Here is an 18665-nt window from a genome sequence, read left to right on the forward strand (position 1 = left end):
CACATTCCAGGATGCCTGGCTCTAGGTGGGTGATCATACCAGCGTGATTACCTGGGTTGTGAAGATCTTTTTTGTAGAGTTCTTCTGTGTATTCTTGTCACTTCTTCTCATATCTTCTGTTTTTGTTAGGTCCATACCATTTCTGCCCTTTATTGAGCCCATCATTGCATGAAATGTTCCCTTGGTATTGCTAATTTTCTTGAAGAGATCTCTAGTCTTTCCTGTTCTATTGTTTTCCTCTATTTCTTTGCACTGATCATTGAGGAAGGCTTCTTATCTCTCCTTGCTATCCTTTGGAACTCTGCATTCAAATGGGTATATTTTTCCTTATCTCCTTTGCTTTTCACTTCTCTTCTTTTCACAGCTATGTAAGGCCTCCTCAGACAGCCATTTTGCTTTTTGCATTTCTTTTTCTTGGGGATGGCCTTGATTCCTGTCTCCTATACAATGTCACGAACCTCCGTCCATAGTTTATCAGGCACTCTGTCTATCAGATCTAGTCCCTTAAATCTATTTCTCACTTCCACTGAATAGTCATAAGGGATTTGATTTAGGTCATACCTGAATGGTCTAGTGGTTTTCTCCACTTTCTTCAATTTCAGTCTGAATTTGGCAATAAGGAGCTTATGGTCTGAGTCACAGCCAGCTCCCAGTCTTGTTTTTGCTGACTGTATAGAGCTTCTCCATCTTTGGCTGCAAAGAATATAATCAGTATGATTTCGTTATTGACCATCTGGTGATGTCCATGTATAAAGTTTTCTCTTGTGTTGTTGGAAGAGGGTGTTTGCTATGACCAGTGTGTTCTCTTGGCAGAACTCTATTATCCTTTGCTCTGCTTCATTCTGTACTCTAAGGCCAAATTTGCCTGTTACTCCAGTGTTTCTTGACTTCCTACCTTTGCATTCCAGTCCCCTATAATGAAAAGGACATCTTTTTAGGGTGTTAGTTCTACCAGGTATAAAATAGATATCTAGTAGGAACCTGGTGTATAGCTCAGGGAGCTTAGCTTGGTGCTCTGTGGTCACCTAGAGGGGTGGAATGGAGCACGGGGTGGCCCAGGAGGGAGGTCCAAGAGGGAAGGGATATACATATACATATAGCTGATTCACTTTTTTGTACAGCAGAAATTAACATAACATTGTCAAGCAATTATACTCTAATCAAATTTTTTAAAAAAGGATCTAGTTTAAAAAAAAAGGTCAGAAAGGAGTACACTGGTACAAGTTAATGAAAATCAAAAGTATTAAGTATTGGGATATTACTGTTCAATTTAAAAAAATTATAAAAGTTCTCACTTTTATTCGAGGCATAGCATTTTTATTCTAACTTGCTTTCCTACTTTTAATATAAATGGAGATACAAAAAATTTAACTTTATAATAAGGAAAATTAAAATAGAAAAGATATAGGAGGTTAAAATGGAAAGTTAAATATATTTGATAAAATTTCTGGGAAAAAAGAATAGAGGAAAGCCAGAGGAAAAATGTTTTTCAAAAAAAAGAAAAGAAAAAAAAAATAGTTCCAGGAACTGATGAGGAACAGAAGACTTTAAACTGAAAAGCTCCACAAAATGCTGAGCAAGATAAATTTTAAACACAAGCACATCATTATCCAAAACACATCATTATGAAATTTCAGTAATAAAAAAGTCTTCCCAATTAAAGAATAAAAATAACACATTTCAAATTTATCAGCAAAAGAGAACACTAAAGTGTAGCTGAATAAGTCTTTAACGTCTTGAGGAAAAATTACTTTGAACTTAAGTTTGCCTCTTATTGTATATTTCGCAAAAAAAAAAAAAAAGTGTCTTTGAAAATGCAAATCAGACCATGCCACTTTCTGTTTAGATTTCTCTGGTAGTTTCACAGCTCACACAGAATGAATACCAAATGTTTCCTGACCCATAAGTCCCTGGACTATATGGCCCTTGGTTCCTTTACTACTAAGGCTACTAGACTACTTCCCTTCTTCAGTCACACTGAAGTTCTCACAGCTCCCTAGCAAGCTTGCCCCTGATTAAAGGTCTTTATTTTTAGAGTTCCCTCAGCTTAAAATTCTTTTTCCAAATATTCAAATTAGCAGCTATCTCACATCCTTCTTACCTCTGCCCAAACCTTCCCTTCTTAGAATGCCTTTCCTAACTGCACAATGAAAGAACCAAATCTCTGTCTCATTCGTTCTCACTCACCCAACTTTGTTCTTTACATTTCTTTTACCTGATAAACTACAAATCTGTTTACTCTCTCTTCTTTCTAGAATCTACAATCAAATCAGCAAGAAATCTGCCATTTTGACCACTGGCTGTATTCTAAGCATCTAAATAATATGAAGCAAGGGTATGATCAATGTTCCTCAAGAGAGTGAATGACTGGACAAAAGGACTTTCAATAAGGGTGGATAATGGCTCTGCCTTTGAACACTCCAGGATGAGAGGTTGTGACTCCCTTCTCCCTTACTCCCAGCTTCTCCTAGGCTCACCTAAACCATGCTATGTAGCTTTAAAATCCACAAGTTTTGCTTTTAGGGTGGTACAAATGAAGTGGGTATAGCCTTAGATCTACTATCCTTTTAGAAGATGAGCAAAGAGGAATTCTCTGCAGCTGTGTGAAAGCACCAACTTGCCTGAGCGAATCCATTGCTTGATTCCAATAATGGGATTGTGCATGCTAATAGCTGGTCCTCCAATTCCTCCTGTTTGTCTTTTGCAAACCCCACTTTTCCTATACCAACTTCTGCTCAATTCTAGAATCATTGTCAGGCTCTACAGTATAGCTCTGTCCTACAATCTCAGGTGACTGAATATATAATGTATAGCTTCAAAAGCCTAATAAATTGTCTAGGCTTTTCTGTAGGGACAGATTGATACACGCAAACACACATACGCACACACAGACACACACACACACAATCTGGCATATACTGTGTATTCAGTAAATGAATATCTTATGACTAATGAATGAGGGCTCTGATTCTCATCTTCTCTCTCTGAGACCTTGAATTTGGAGTTTCCAACCTTCCTGATATTAGGGAGAAGAATATGGTACATTCTTCAGGCTTTAGGATCTTTCACTTACATATTGTTGCCCCAAAGCAAGTCATGTGTGTGCAATCTCAAGTTAGTATAATTCTACCATTAACCAGTAAATGAACTGAAATATTAACATTCATTCTAATTTCTTCCATACAAGCCTAAAAAACAATAAATTAAACTGGAAGGTAGTGGTGGCCCCCCAAAAATATGTCTGCAAGAAGAAGAACACAATGCTGTTCAAGAAATAAGCAAAAAAAAAAAAAAAAGAAATAAGCAGAATGAGAAAGAACCTGGATCATATTAAGGATATAATGAAAAGAGTATATGTATTTATCTCAGTAAGAAAAAACAAAAGCAATAGAAAATAGGGAAAAGTGTTTTAAAAATTAAGCAAAAAATCCATATTTGAATATGAATCAATTTTTTTTAATTTATTTTTTTTTAGTTTTTTGAATCAAATTAAATAGGGTTTTGAATAATTGGTTGGGTATAAAAAAGAAATATTATCCCATGAGTGGTACCAAATTTGATTCATGAGAACACCTAAGAAGACAATACAAGCATAACTCTCTACTTTGCAATGCAATGAGCCAAATTTTTGTGGTCAAGATAGTGCAAAAATTCTAAAATATTAAGATGACGTAGCTTATTGGTTTTCAACTTTTTAACTTATTCTATAGGTTTAAGCACCTAAGATTATATTTGGAATATAGAACTAAATAGAAATGTTATCAAGCTAGCAATATAAAATTTCATGTAACTTGAACAAATGGTGCAAAGAGAACATAGGGAGGAAAAATGTAAAAAATCTAAGGGTGCCAATATCTTTAATGTATTGCTTTGAGCATCAGTTATTTGTGATGGAACAGGGAATCAAGTTTTCAGTAACTATTTAAACTTAGAAAAGAAACAATAGAAGAACTAGAATAGTAAAATAACTATTAAATGAGAAAGGTGTTAGGGAATATTGAGGTTGGATAAGTGAACTAAATCCTCATTTATAAAAGAAGACAGCAGTAAAATTTTCTAAATTTTATAAAGATATAGTAGTGAAGATGTACCTGGGAGACAGGTAACTGCAAGAAAACCAAATGCTGACATGTGTTAAAATATTGCTCCTGAGGAGAAGGGTGGAAGTGAGAATAAATTTGGAAAATGAATTCTTGATTTCCATTATAACTGTAACATGTAGTTTAACGTTGGCTTGTATTTCTTCCTGAGCTTGCCTGGTGGCTCAGATGTTTAAGAAAAGTGAAAGTGAAAGTCACTCGGTCTTGCCCAACTCTTAGCAACCCCAGGGACTATACAGTCCATAGAATTCTCCACCCCAGAATACTAGAGTGGGTACCCGTTTCCTTCTCCAGAGGATCTTCCCAACCCAGGGATAGAACCCAGGTCTCCAGCATTGCAGGCAGATCTTTTACCAGCTGAGCAACAAGGGAAGCCCCAGACAGTAAAGATACTGCCTCCAATGCAGGAAAACTGGATTCTATCCCTGGTTTGGGAAGATCCCCTGGAGGAGGAATTGGCTACCCATTTCAGTATTCTTGCCTGGAGATTTATGAACACAAGAGGCTGGCAGGCTACAGTCCATGAGGTTGCAAAGAGTCAGACACAACTGAGCAACTAACCCTTTCACTTTATATTTCTTCTATAAAATACTCTCTAAAACACCATACAATGCATATATTAATGGGATATAAAGTCCTTTAAGTATTACAGACAGAAAGTTGATTGGCTTGTTCACATAATAAGCCACAAGTCAGGTAATTTTAAAGCATGGCAACCAAAATGCTACACAGAGAGAGCAGGTGGGATGGCATGTTTCTTGAGGATAATTGACACCTGCAAAGTCACTTCAGTAGTGTCCGACTCTGTGCAACCCCATAGATGGCAGCCCACCAGGCTCCCCGTCCCTGGGATTCTCCAGGCAAGAGTACTGGAGTCGGGTGCCATTGCCTTCTCCCAATTAACACTAAGAAGTCAAATTGTGAGGAAGAAGTAGATTGCTGTTAGACTCAACCCATAGCTTTGTGTTGGGCAGTCTTTGGTGAGACCAGTTTTTGTGGGAAATATGCAATTACCCCTTAAATTGTGTGAAGTATGAGGTTAATATTTATTTGAATAAATGCCAGAAAAGCTGAGTGACTGTTTTTTATCAGGGTGTCATGTACTCTATTGTTCTGCAAATCTCTGAGACTGATTAATCCAATGAAATAGGAATGAAAAAAAAAAAAAAACAGATGAAGGTGACATTTTTAAAGTACAATCTTAGAAAGATATGAAAATTAGGAAATGTGAAATACCAACAAAGACTTTTCCCAGTAGTCATGTATGGATGTGAAAGTTGGACTATAAAGAAAGCTGAGCACCAAAGAATTGATGCTTTTGAACTGTGGTGTTGGAAAAGACTCTTGAGAGTCCCTTGGACTGCAAGGAGAGCCATCCAGTCCATTATAAAGGAAATCAGTCCTGAATGTTCATTGGAAGGACTGATGCTGAAGCTGAAACTCCAATACTTTGGCCACCTGATGGGAAGAACTGACTCATTGGAAAAGACCCTGATGTTGGGAAAGATTGCTGGAGGAGAAGGGGACGACAGAGGGTGAGATGGTTGTATGGCATCACTGACGCAATGGACTTGACTTTGAGTAGGCATCAGGAGTTGGTGATGGACAGTTAAGCCTGGCGTTCTGCATTCAACGGAGTCGCAAAGAGTTGGACACAACTGAGTGACTGAACTGAACTGAAAAAGGCAGCTCTCAGACTTTACCTGGCACTTAGAGTACTTTTTTAAAGAGCCATTGAACTGTACATATTTTTGTTTTTTGGCACACTTTGATGGAACCTGAGCCCCCTGCGTTCAAAGTGCAGAGGCTTAACCACTGGAACACCAGGGAAGACCTTCGAGCACATTTATTAGCAATGCAATTCTTTCATCCTTACCAATATTCTTCAGTTGGGTCTAACGCCTTGCAAGAAGAATTTTCTTAGATGGTAGAGTACTGTTTATCACCAATTATGACAATGTTAGACAATGTCATAATTTTGCCACTACAAGCAACTATTTATGATAAATTTTGAAAATAACAATGAAGATATTGTTTATCTTAATCAGTTCAGTTCAGTCACTCAATCATGTCTGACTCTTTGCGACCCCATGAATCGTAGCACGCCAGGCCTCCCTGTCCATCCCATCTCCCGGAGTTCACTCAGAGTCGCGTCCATCGAGCCCATGATGCCATCCAGCCATCTCATCCTCTGTCGAACCCTTCTCCTCCTGCCCCCAATCCCTCCCAGCATCAGAGTCTTTTCCAATGAGTCAACTCTTCCCATGAGGTGGCCAAAGTACTGGAGTTTCACCTTTAGCATCATTCCCTCCAAAGAAATCCCAGGGTTGATCTCTTTCAGAATGGACTGGTTGGATCTCCTTGCAGTCCAAGGGACTCTCAAGAGTCTTCTCCAACACCACAGTTCAAAAGCATCAATTCTTCGGTGCTCAGCCTTCTTCACAGTCCAACTCTCACATCCATACATGACCACAGGAAAAACCATACCCTTGACTAGACGGACCTTAGTCGGGAAAGTAATGTCTCTGCTTTTGAATATACTATCTAAGTTGGTCATAACTTTTCTTCCAAGGAGTAAGTATCTTTTAATTTCATGATTGCAGTCACCATCTGCAGTGATCTTGGAGCCCCCCAAAATAAAGTCTGACACTGTTTCTACTGTTTCCCCATCTATTTCCCATGAAGTGATGGGACCAGATGCTACGATCTTCATTTTCTGAATATTGAGCATTTATCTTAATAGTGTCATTTTAATAGAAACAATAATCCCATATCTTGAAATGAAATTGCAGATGCTTTAGAAATTATGATGTATTTTTGAAATGATTGCCTCAATTAGTTCTTGTTTTACATGTGTAATTCACCAAGATTGAATTTTTTAAAAATTATCTGCTTTTTTCAATAGCAATAATTTTGTATTGGCACTTGGAAGCAGCATTTATGTGAGTCTGAGAATTCTCTGGAGGTTCCTTAGCATGGAGTATATGAGTTATAAATTTATCTTTTCACTTAAAAAAATTTTTTTTTCCTCCCAGAAGACCATGCTTTGGATAATCTCTTAGTGCTCTTACAACTCTGTGTCCTCCTCTTGAGATATCTAAGGAATCCATATTCAGGTACAGAGTCCTGACAACTTCCCATTGGTTAGGAATTCTCAGATGAGCAACAATTTCCACAAGCAACTGGTTGCTCAAGGAAGCCTCTAGTGTGTAAGAACTTTGTACCATCTCTTGTTAATGCTCTATTCCCTATTTTAACCACAATTTCTCTTGGGAATGACATTTTACTCAGTGATGTTAACTGAATGCCTCATCAGTGCAATGCAAGAATCATATGGGAGAGAGCAATAAAAGAAAATATTTCCTCATCCTTAAGGAGATTATATAAGGGATTCATACAAGATACATGACATATAGTTTACTTGATGTCTTAAGAGGATGCTATAGAAATTCAAGAAGGAATGGAACTTCCTACATTTGAATTAAGGTGCTTGTAAAATGTTAAATTAGTTCTCGTCCCTTTTGGGACTATTGCCTCCATTCAAGTATTTCCCAAACTAAAATGTTCATTAAAATCACTTACAGAAGATTTTTAGCTTAGAGATTTCCAGGTCTCACCTCCAGAGATTTTTATTTGGTAGTTTCCCAGGCAATTGTGATAACTGGCTAGGCTGGAAACAACTGCTAGAGATAATGTGAACATTAATAGAAAAACTTGTTTGACCAGAAGTAAAAAATAACACTGCAAAGTTCAACATATTCAGTTCTGTACAGAAAAAAGTCCTCATATTTACATACCTAAACATGTCAAAATAAAATTTCTGTATCTTCTCTCATTAATTACTTTAAATGACACTTTAAAAATTAATTTTTCCAGCTTGGTTATCTTGTTACTTTCTACTGTTTTTTATCATGTTATTGTGACTTTATAGAAAAATTCCTCTCCAAGAATGTCCAATGGACTGACATCGGGAAGTATTAAACCATATATTTTTATTTATAGACATAGAAAAGTGGAAAATTTGTATCACCTATGACATAATTAACAAGAGAAAATCTATTCCAAATTCAGTTCCAGTTAACAATAAAATGTAAAGCCTATAATTCTTTAACTCTCAACAACCCAGCACAGATACAGAGGAACAAAGGGACAGAAGACAGGAGAAGTACAGAAAAAGAGAAGGGGAAAAGTAGTATTGCTAAAAGATTATTATAGATTGCTAAAAGATGATTATAGATTGCTAAAAAAAAGTAGTGAAGTGAATTTCTACGCAGAAAAAGGAGTATTTATTTTACACTATGTGTTAATAGCTCCAATTTTAAATGGTATAAAAGGAAGTCCCTACAATGCCCATGGGTGCTGAAATGAAGATTTTTCCACACGGGTAGTTGCTTGTATCATTAAATAGTGACCACTTTCTCAAACCCTCTGGTTTAATTTTTTTCCCTAACATGGTCGAACTAGCTCAGCAGATACATTTTGGAAGCAGATTTTGTGTCCTTTAAAAGCTCTTCTTTAGGATCATGACATGGTATTAATAAATTTCATCTTGGTTTCCTCTTTAAACATAGACCTTTGAACTAAGTGTGCATGTGTGCAAAAATAATTGTAGAAGGCACAGTCAGCCTTATTAAAGCCTTATTAAGTTAGTAGTGTACAGGCGATTAAGGTGAAGGACATTTTTATTCTTTATCATTCATGGATTGATAACTTTGTAAGATATCATAAGATGAATATCTGAAAAATTAAATATCACTAGAGACATGAAACACAAACTCAAATTCTCTATTATGTGATTCCCAGCAGACATAAAAAAATGCTCAAAGTACTATAAAAGTTTCTAACCACTCACTCTTAAAGTCTGTACTTGTCTGTGGGTTATTTTCTGTCATTAATACTGTAATTGTTAAAAAGACTTTCAATTAAATGCTCATGTATTGTTGTCTGTGTACCATTCTTCCAAGCAAAATAAAATGCCAGCACTCTCATACACCACTCAATCCAAAAGCAGCTTCTTCTTTTATCTAAGGGCTCTATATCTTTGCTTTTGTACTTCCATTTCCTGATATAAGCAACTTTCCTATTGGAAGCAAACATTAATTCATGATTGAGGTTCAAGCAGAAAAAGGCCTTTTCCATTCCCAGTTAAGTTGAAATATACCCTGGTGCTAGTCCTTGTCTAACACTGCTAAGCTTCCTTATTTGGGTACACACATTTGCCAACTCAGAAACTCTTCCAGTTTGATGATGTCATGCCCAATATCAGAAAGCTATTGCTAAATGAGTGGAAGGAGGGGTAAAAGAGAAAGAAGAATAAACTTTAAGGGAGAGCATAATACTAAAAATATTTGAAAGATGACTACATGAAACTATTTTGAACTTGAGATCTTTTCTTTATATATTTAATATCATTCTCTCCCTGAATTGCTATATGTATTTATGTGTGCCCTGCTCAGTACGATTTCTCAAAATCCTTAGTTTTTAAAGCATTGTATTCCTGCTATACCTAATTAAGGGCTTCCAAGGTGGCACTAGTGGTAAAGAACTCTCCTCCCAATATGTGTGTGTATGTTAGTCATTCAGTCATGTCTCAGTCTTTGAGTCTCCATGGATTATACCCTGCCAGACTCCTGTGTCTATGGAATTCTCCAGGCAAGAATACTGAAGTGTATAGCCATTCTCTTCTCCAGGGGATCTTCCCAACCGAGGAATCAAACCGGGATCTCCCACATTGCAGGCAGATTCTTTACCGTCTGAGACCAGTGCAGGAGACATAAGAGACAGGAGTTCTCTTGGACAGAGGAGCTTGGTGGGCTAGTCCAAAGGATTACAAAAACCTTATCATTATTAAACACAGGGCATTCATATGCAAAAAACATTTCTCTTTCTTCCACCTGGTAGCTTAGGCAGCCCTTTTAGGTGACCCCCTCTTGGAGCAAGCACATGCCTGCCTAAGCTCTCCTAGATGCTGAGCTGGGCTGCACATTGCCACCAGCCTTCTCTGATGACATTGATGGCAGTGGTTGCCTTTCTAGACCCAGCCTGGTCACAGTAAAAAGGAGGGTGTGATTACAGTAGGAATTGTCACACACGTGTAATTCGATCGGGATTTGGTGTGTCTCCACCCCCTACTGGAAATCAGTGCACGGGCTCTCTGTCAGCCTTCTGGATCTCCGACTCCACTGGGGCCAAGAGTGTTTATAGCCACTCTTGGATGGACTTGGCAGCTGCAGAACTCAGCACCAAGCTGTGAAATGTGTGCGGCCAGCAGCAACTGTGCCTGTCTGGCTTTGAGATGGACATTTCCCCCCCAGATTTTCTCTTGCTCTGTAAGTGTTTTCATTTTATTTTATTTTTTGCATGTTGGAAAGAGAAAGACAGACTAGAGGGAAATGAACAAGGGAGGTGCTCCATCTGCCACAAAATCTTTAGCACAGGAAGCATTGTATAAAAATGTATTCCTTTCTCCCTTAGCCATGTTGAGTCATAACATTTTGTGATAAATCATTTTATTTCTTTAGATTCACTTTCCTGGCCTCTCTTTGCTCTTTCCTTGTTAAATGGAAATATGCTCCTCAGTTATATGGCTTTTTTACTAGTTGTTTATTTTTACCCTTAAAGTTGGCAGACTTTACACATATACTTGGGCTTCCCAGGCAGCTCTAGTGGTAAAGAACCTACTTGCCAATGCAGGAGACATAAGAGGTGCATATTCGATCTCTTGGTCGGGAATCCCCTGGAAGAGGGCATGGATCCCCTGGAAGAGGGCATGGCAATCCATGTTAGTATTCTTGCCTGGAGAATCCCATGGACAGAGGAACCTGGTGGGCTACAGTCCATGGAGTCACAAAGAGTTGGACACAACCGAAGTGACCTAGCATACACACATGTATACTCATCCTAATGCTTCTAGATTTAAATACAAAAGAAAAAAGTCATGCTAATTTTTAAGGCCGTGTCTACTACTTTTCCAAATAACATGGTTGAGTCTCAGCCTATCCATTCGACCAGTATTCCCAGTATCATGCCTCCCTCTAAGAAACAGCTGGAGCAGCAGAAGACAGGAGACCCAGGAAATAAGTAAAAGAGTCCCCACCCGTTCTATCTTGCTCTCCCCAACCATTCATCAATGGGTATGGCCAACTCTAACCACCCAAATTGCCAGACTATTTTATGACATGCTTTCAAATTGCTGCTAATGTATTTTAACTTTGACCTCTCTAACTCAAATCAACTCTCAAAGGACAGAAGATCAATTCCTATTATCTTTACAATGTCTATTCATAAGAGCCTATTCATGCTTAATGCCAGCTTATGAACTGGTCGTCCAGTGACATCTTCTCAGAATGTTCTTTATGATATAATATTGATCTTCCTTAAGTATTGACTTATTGGATCATTGGCTCATGATCCAAAAGCATTTTTAGTTTTAATTTTGATCAGAGGCAGAATATACAATAAAAAGAATTGGGCTCTGGGATCACTGATTCTTCATTAACTCATATGGTACAGAATCTCACATGAGTTTCTTATCTGCTCTCAAACTCCTTCACTCAGCTACGAAAGATGACTACTATTTCTTACAACATTGGATCCAAAAAGAAGTTGGTGATGGAGGTTGCAAGTTCCACCAAATTCCATGCTGTCTTTGTTACTCAGGGTCATTCTATTCCTAAAGTCTTAATCATTGGTGGAGGTTGCAGCGCAGTGCTCCATGCATTGGTGGAGCCTCCACATGGACAACCTAATTCTGAGTTACAAGAGCAGAGTCTCTTGAGCTTGGATCATGCATACACTCCTGCACACCTGTTTATCCGTTGCCACAGTGTTATCTGTGCCATGACAGTGGTTGATCTTGCTTTTCCTTTTCTTCCCATCAAGATCCTGCCTGACTCATAGATGAAGGGCTATAAGAAGCCTGACTACAGTGCAGGAAGCATTCTACTGTGGGAGCATGAATGAGGACGTCCTCAACAAACATCCAGAGCCAAAATGACAGTGTGCTTCCCGGAGACAGATCCTCCTTAAAGCTATTTAGTTTGTACTGCAAAATGGTCTTGATTAAAATAGGCCCAAATAAATCAAGCTAGACAGCACCTTTAGATCTGGCCTTTTGAAATAAAGCATTTGCATGATGCTATATGGAATCATGACATTTTATACCATCAAAGAGGAACTCAGCCTTCCTCTTAGGTTCAGCATAAAAATACAGACACAATAGATTGTGTCTAGGGTATAATAAAGTCCTTCTTGAAAAATTATTTGAAATATAAAAGTCTGATGACTTGAATTTATACATAAAATTTCTGTGATCATACTGAATTATTACATAATAAAAATTCTTTTAAGAAAGTTTAGCATTATAATTAGCATGTATTAAGCATTTCCTATGTGCTAAGCTCCAAATCCTTTGCAGGCTGCAGTCCATGGAGTTGCAACAAGTCAGACACAACTAAGCACGCATGCCCTCCAACAGGCTACCTAAGTCCTGGTATATCAGTTTCTCCATCTCGGAAACTGGATGACAACATTGATGCTGTGCTGTGCTTAGTCGCTCAGTCGTATCCAACTTTTTGCAACCCCAAGGACTGTAGCCCGTCAGACTCCTCTGTCCATGGGATTCTCCAGGCAAGAATACTGGAGGGCTTAAATCCTCCAGGGAATCTTCCAAACCCAGACACCAAACTGGGGTCTCCTTCATTGCAGGCAGATTATTTACCAGCTGAGCTACCAGGGAAGTCCCAACAAACAATGATAGTTTCTAGCTCAAGAGCTTACTTTGTGAATTAAAAGAGAAAATATAAGAAAAACTTCCTAAACTCTGCCTGCCATTTAGCTGATTACACTTTGCCTATTCTTATATCACAAAATCCTCTGGGCCAAGAAGAAACAAGCTGAAAAGAAGCAGACTTCTTAAATTACTCCTCCTAAAGTCTCCCTAGGTTCCAAAAACTATAGATAAATAACTTGCTTCAAAATTCAGCATAAGTGCATGGACTGCAGTAGGCAAATCCTCCCAATACCAAGCCTCTTTTGAAAGCTGTCTCTTGCAAGCCCTGCCCCCAGAATGACCCGGCATCTTGAGTATGTGAACACTCTGCCTTAAGGAAAATTATCTCTAGATATTGCACTCCTGGTGAGCTTGACTCCCCTCCATCAACACATTTCTGATTCTGTATAGCTAAGGGAGAAAATATGACATTTTTTAAGAAGTGAATTTAGCTGGGAGAAAAGAAAAAAAAAAACACACACCTTTGGATAGTTCAATGGTTGCATATGGGCCAAACAATGAAATCACTTTTGCTAGCAATTGTAGAAAGAGGTAAAAATACTGTCATTGACATTGATGCTTTGACAGACTCATCTAATCTTTGTTGAGTAAGGTATCTTTATCTTCAAAGACAAGCTAAAGGGGCTTGTCTGTTTTCTATATGTCATTTCATCATATATCATCATCTTCTCATGCCTTCCTCAAAAGGCAAACTTTCATTCCTGCAAATGGCCTAACATTCTAGGAAGAAAATGATTTCTTCAGAAATAACTTTGTATCTTACAAAAATGTGGCACTATATTATAATTCATATCAATTAGCCTCATTCTACAAAAGTATATGTCTATGAGTAGATAACATATATATCTAATATATTTAATAGAATAAAAAAAAACAAATTTGGGGTGTAGTGACCCACACAACCAGTTAGTGATCAGATGTATGGAAATGTATGTTGTGAGAATTATGCAAATAAATTACACAAAATAATTAAATTATTGATACTCTTTCATGTATTTCTATCAGGAGGTTGTAGTGTAACAGGAATCAGAAACCAATGACAGTAAGATAGACAGACCCATGACTTCTGGATGGCAGAACAAAGCATTTGCCTTGACAACAAATCAGTGAGAAGTAAGACAAAAAATGACTGAGATTTACTAAGATGGATTACAGCTAAGATGTCACAAGAAAATTTGGAGATTTACATGACAAGCCCCCTAAGAAGTTAGCTGTTTATTGAAAGACCTGGAATACGTAAGTGGTGGCTTAGAGGTGATTTAGAAACCTATAATCATAAGGGCAGCTGGAGCTTAGGATCACTGGTGATGACATGGCTCAGACTACTTCCAGCATCTACTTGTGCATGGCATGGTCCAAAGGTCATGGACTGCATTCCTTTCCCTTGATTATGTGTTGCCCTTTGTTAACAATTGCCTTATCACTGAAAAGGGAGAAGGCTCTTTGTTCTTAAAAATTTACTAGAGACACATTTTCTCTTCAACAGTCTATGTTGATAAAAAGATGACCTCATAGAGTTTGTAGTAGGGTCACATCTGTCAGAAGCCCCTCTGTGATGTGTGACGTTGATGTTCTACTTGCTCATCAAGTCTCGTGGGTCAAGAAAGAAAATCTAACGGGAGGTCCTAAAATTAGAGGCTCTGCCCCTGGTGAGTCTGTCCACAGATATGCCATCCAATTGGAAAGTGCTCTGTGTAAATATAGAGCATATCTCATAAGATATGAATTGATATGCTATGCTGTGTGTAGTCATGTCCGACTCTCTGTGATTCCATGGACTGTAGGGCCCCTCTGTCCATGCGATTCTCCCAGAAAGAATACTGGAGTGTGTTTCCATTCCCTTCTCCAGGGTATCTTCCCAACCTAGGGATCGAACCTGTGTTTCTTGCATCTCTCTCATCAGCAAGTAGATTCTTTATCACTGTGATACCTGAGAAGTCCTATGAATTGATAAATCTATTTAAAATTCAATGTTAAAACTTTCAAATAAAAAAAAATGTACAAGGAACTGTATGTGGCTGTACAGGATCAAAAATTTAGTAGAAAAGAAAGTGTTAGTGCCTGTATATCAAATTATTATAAAATGATTTCTCCTTAGGATTTCATTTTCTCTTTTCTGGCTCTAGTAGAAACTTGTCTTTAATTCTTTGGCCATCGGAATCAGACATCATCAATATAAAAATATTTATTTTTGTAGGTGCTCAGAACTGAAAGAAACATATATACACATATATTTTCTTAACAGTCCTCATATAGAATACTTTTCTTAAATCATTTCTATCTATTCCTAAAATAGAAACAGGCTCTAAACTAGCTATGTCTAAACAGATATGGAAGCATAAAGAATGTTAACTCTTCTCAGGCATTTTATCTAAGAATTTAAGATACAAAAACAGTTAAAAACAACAACAACAACAACAAACAGTGAGCAATAAATCCTTAAGACAGCTAAAAATTCACTTAGATCAAAAAAAGCCACTAAAAATTCAGAAAGGAAAGCAGGATATTTGAATTTATATCTCTTAGTCAATTTAAAATAATGCATATTCTTCTTGAAAATTAACTCTAGCTATTTTTCTAATACTTTTGGGAAATATTTTTTACCATTAAATATTCTTATTCATTGAATCAGTCAATGATTTCAATGTGGGAGGTAATTCCCACATGCTTCAGAAAAGCGCATATACCTGGATCTGTGTGTGTCCTTGATGTGGGATAAAAAGAGAATGAGAAGTCCAGGCCTAACAGTGTCCCACTTAATGCGTGGAGGCCATCCACTTATTATTTAGGAAGTAGCTATTTTCCCTGGCTCCACATAGTCAAAACCTGTTATTCTTGGGATTATTTTGATCCTCAAAAGACATGAAATACTTTTAGAATGTGTAATAATATCAATAAAATACTTATGCTACAATAATTATGTTATTTAGCAGAAATCGTGCTACAGCTACAAGTGATAGACTTAGTGCATGCCTATATTTTAGATAAAAGTGATGATAGGATACATATAGGCACAAAGCATATTTTTTTTAAATGTGAGAAGACATTTCAAAATGACTAATCGAGAGGTGCTATTTTACTCTGTAGTAAAAGTCATGAATTTTACGCATAGCACTGCTATGAGTGCTATGAGGATCCAAGGAGGACCAGACTTTTAATTCATCAGGCAGTACATAGGATTAGATATGGCTTTCCAAATGAAACTCAAATCCTTCACAAAACATTCTTGGTTTCAGATATCACTAGAAACCACCACACTGTAGGAAGGGTCACTGAGAGGTCTCCTGAGGTTCACAGACCTTTAAGCAAACTCAAGATGATTTTTTTCCAAGAATAAATGCCAAGTTTTCAGCTAGCCCTAGTTAAGTTTCATGAGAACTTTACTGGCATGCCGAACCTGGACCAATTAACAATTCTGAGGAAACACTGGGCAAAACTCAGAAGTTCCAGCTGAAGTCCTGCTGTTCTTCAGGTCTCAAATTGTAAATATCATGGAGCTGATTCGATGGTTGTTATAGTAACCAGAAAATTGTCATCCAAAGTTTGCGTTTTTATTTTTCATTTTGTGTGTAACTGATGGCATCTTGGTCAACATTTTCAAGACATCATTAAACATTATCTTCCCCCAAGTATGTCACTGTATAAACCAGTTAAACATACTACATGCTCATTTACCATTTCAAAATGTATCTCTCCCTGATACCATAACCACAAATACTCTAGACTGAGGGGGAGGACTCCATAGTCCCAGCTGGGTTCAGGCAGTCTGCACAAATGCAGACAAATTTTTTTTGAGTTCAGCCCCCTCAGCAGGCGGAGGGTCTGGGGTCATGTGAGTCTGTCTGCACACCCTTTACCCTTAAAGTGGTAGGGGTATCCATCTCTCACCAGTCATCCACTTTTATGTCTGCTGAAATCCTTAGTAAGGAAAATAAATACTGATGTAGCTACTTAGGGATGCAGCAAGATATCTCTTCTTTTCAATAACAAGAAAGAATGACTTTCCAAACTGCATAGTTTCTCCTTGATATTTGGATGACCCATCAACAAATACAGCCAAGTAAACCATGGTATTTAACCTTTTCCAAGCACTCTTATCCTTTGTCTTTTTATGTAGAATAAAAATTAAAGTAGTATGATAAAAAGAATATTAAGATGAAAAAGTAATCTTTCAGAGGCCCATTCTGAGTGTGGGTTATATTTTCAGAAGACATGTTCTTCTGTTCTAAAAATTATTTTTTAGTCCCAAAACATTATTGGAGAGGTAGTAAAAATATGTTCTCACTAGCCACAAGTTTAATAATTATTTGAAACTTTTAAAATTATATTCATTTTTATTTAGTTACAGTCATAGAAATGTCAGACTATAAAATGTATTGCAGAATAATAGAGCCCAAAGAACTCTGCTTTCAAAAATTTCTATCTGAACCACATTTAGAGAGGAGAACATGGAAGATTCTCTGTGTCTACTTGAACTGAGGTCTCCTGACCCAGTACAAACACTTTCTACCATACCACATGAACTACGTTTACTCCTTATCAGAAGCAAAACGCAAAGGGTGGAAATTACATCATCCACATGACTTAGTGAGTGGCTCACTTTTAGTGTGAATGCCTTTCTGTTATTACATGTATATATATATATATATATATATATATATATATGCATGCATGCAATATATATATACATATATATATACACACATATATATATACACACACATGAGTGTGTATTTATATTTATATAAAAATACACAGTTTACCCTTGAATAATACAGGTTTAACTGCATGGGTTCACTTATATACAAAATTTTTTCAATAAATACTGTATCTATATTTTCATTTATAGATCTTTAAGTTAACTAAGTGAGGAGAAAAGTTTGTGTTGAATTTGAGATCTCAATATGTGGAGTCAAAAAGAACTAGGATTTGAGTCTTGATCCATCCACACTATCTCAACTTGCTGTCCTTGGGTGAGTCATTTGTCAATTCCTTTGTTTTTGAGGCACAGGCAGTGTGCATATTTTTACCTGAGTAGGGGGTGTTGGTGTCCCTGTGTGCATGTGTGCTAAGTCACTTTCAATCATGCCCAACTCTCTGTGATCCTATGGACTGTAGCCCACCAGGCTCTTCTGTCCATGGGATTCTCCAGGCAAAAATATGGAAATGGGCTGCCATGCCCTCCTCCAGGGGATTGTCCCAACCCAGGGATCGAACCCTCATCTCTTAGTCTCCTGAACTAGCAGCAGGGTTCTTTATCACTAGTACCACCTGGGAAGTCTATTGGTATCCCTAACTACTCCAGATTGTTTAAGAGTCAACTGTACTTATATATTTTATATCAATTATAAATTGTATATGTCTATATTTCTCTCTTTGACATTTAAAATGAAACAAAAATTATATTTTCAAGTTAACTCTAATGTCTAATGAACAACTCCTGTACTCGCAGTTGTAGATCCAGGTTTCCATAGGTGACACAAACAGAGATGGAACCACTTCAAGTCTTGTCTTACTCTAAATGTCCTGTTCTGTTTAACAGCATACTACTTAATAACCACATATCATGTCTGATCAAGTAGCTACTAGTTTAGGTACTCTGCACCAGGTTTACAGCAAAAGAATCACAAAAATATTACAATAAGTGCTCTGTAAACTTCAGTAAAATTTTACTAAAGGATAAGCATTGTTGTAAGACACTAATATTAGCCACCTAAGTTCTTTGTTGGAGGTAAAATTGTAACTGAAATGGATTATTAGCAAGACTGTGTCTG

This window comes from Ovis aries, chromosome 17 (assembly GCF_016772045.2).
Source record: "Ovis aries strain OAR_USU_Benz2616 breed Rambouillet chromosome 17, ARS-UI_Ramb_v3.0, whole genome shotgun sequence".
NCBI classification, from domain to species: Eukaryota; Metazoa; Chordata; class Mammalia; order Artiodactyla; family Bovidae; genus Ovis; species Ovis aries.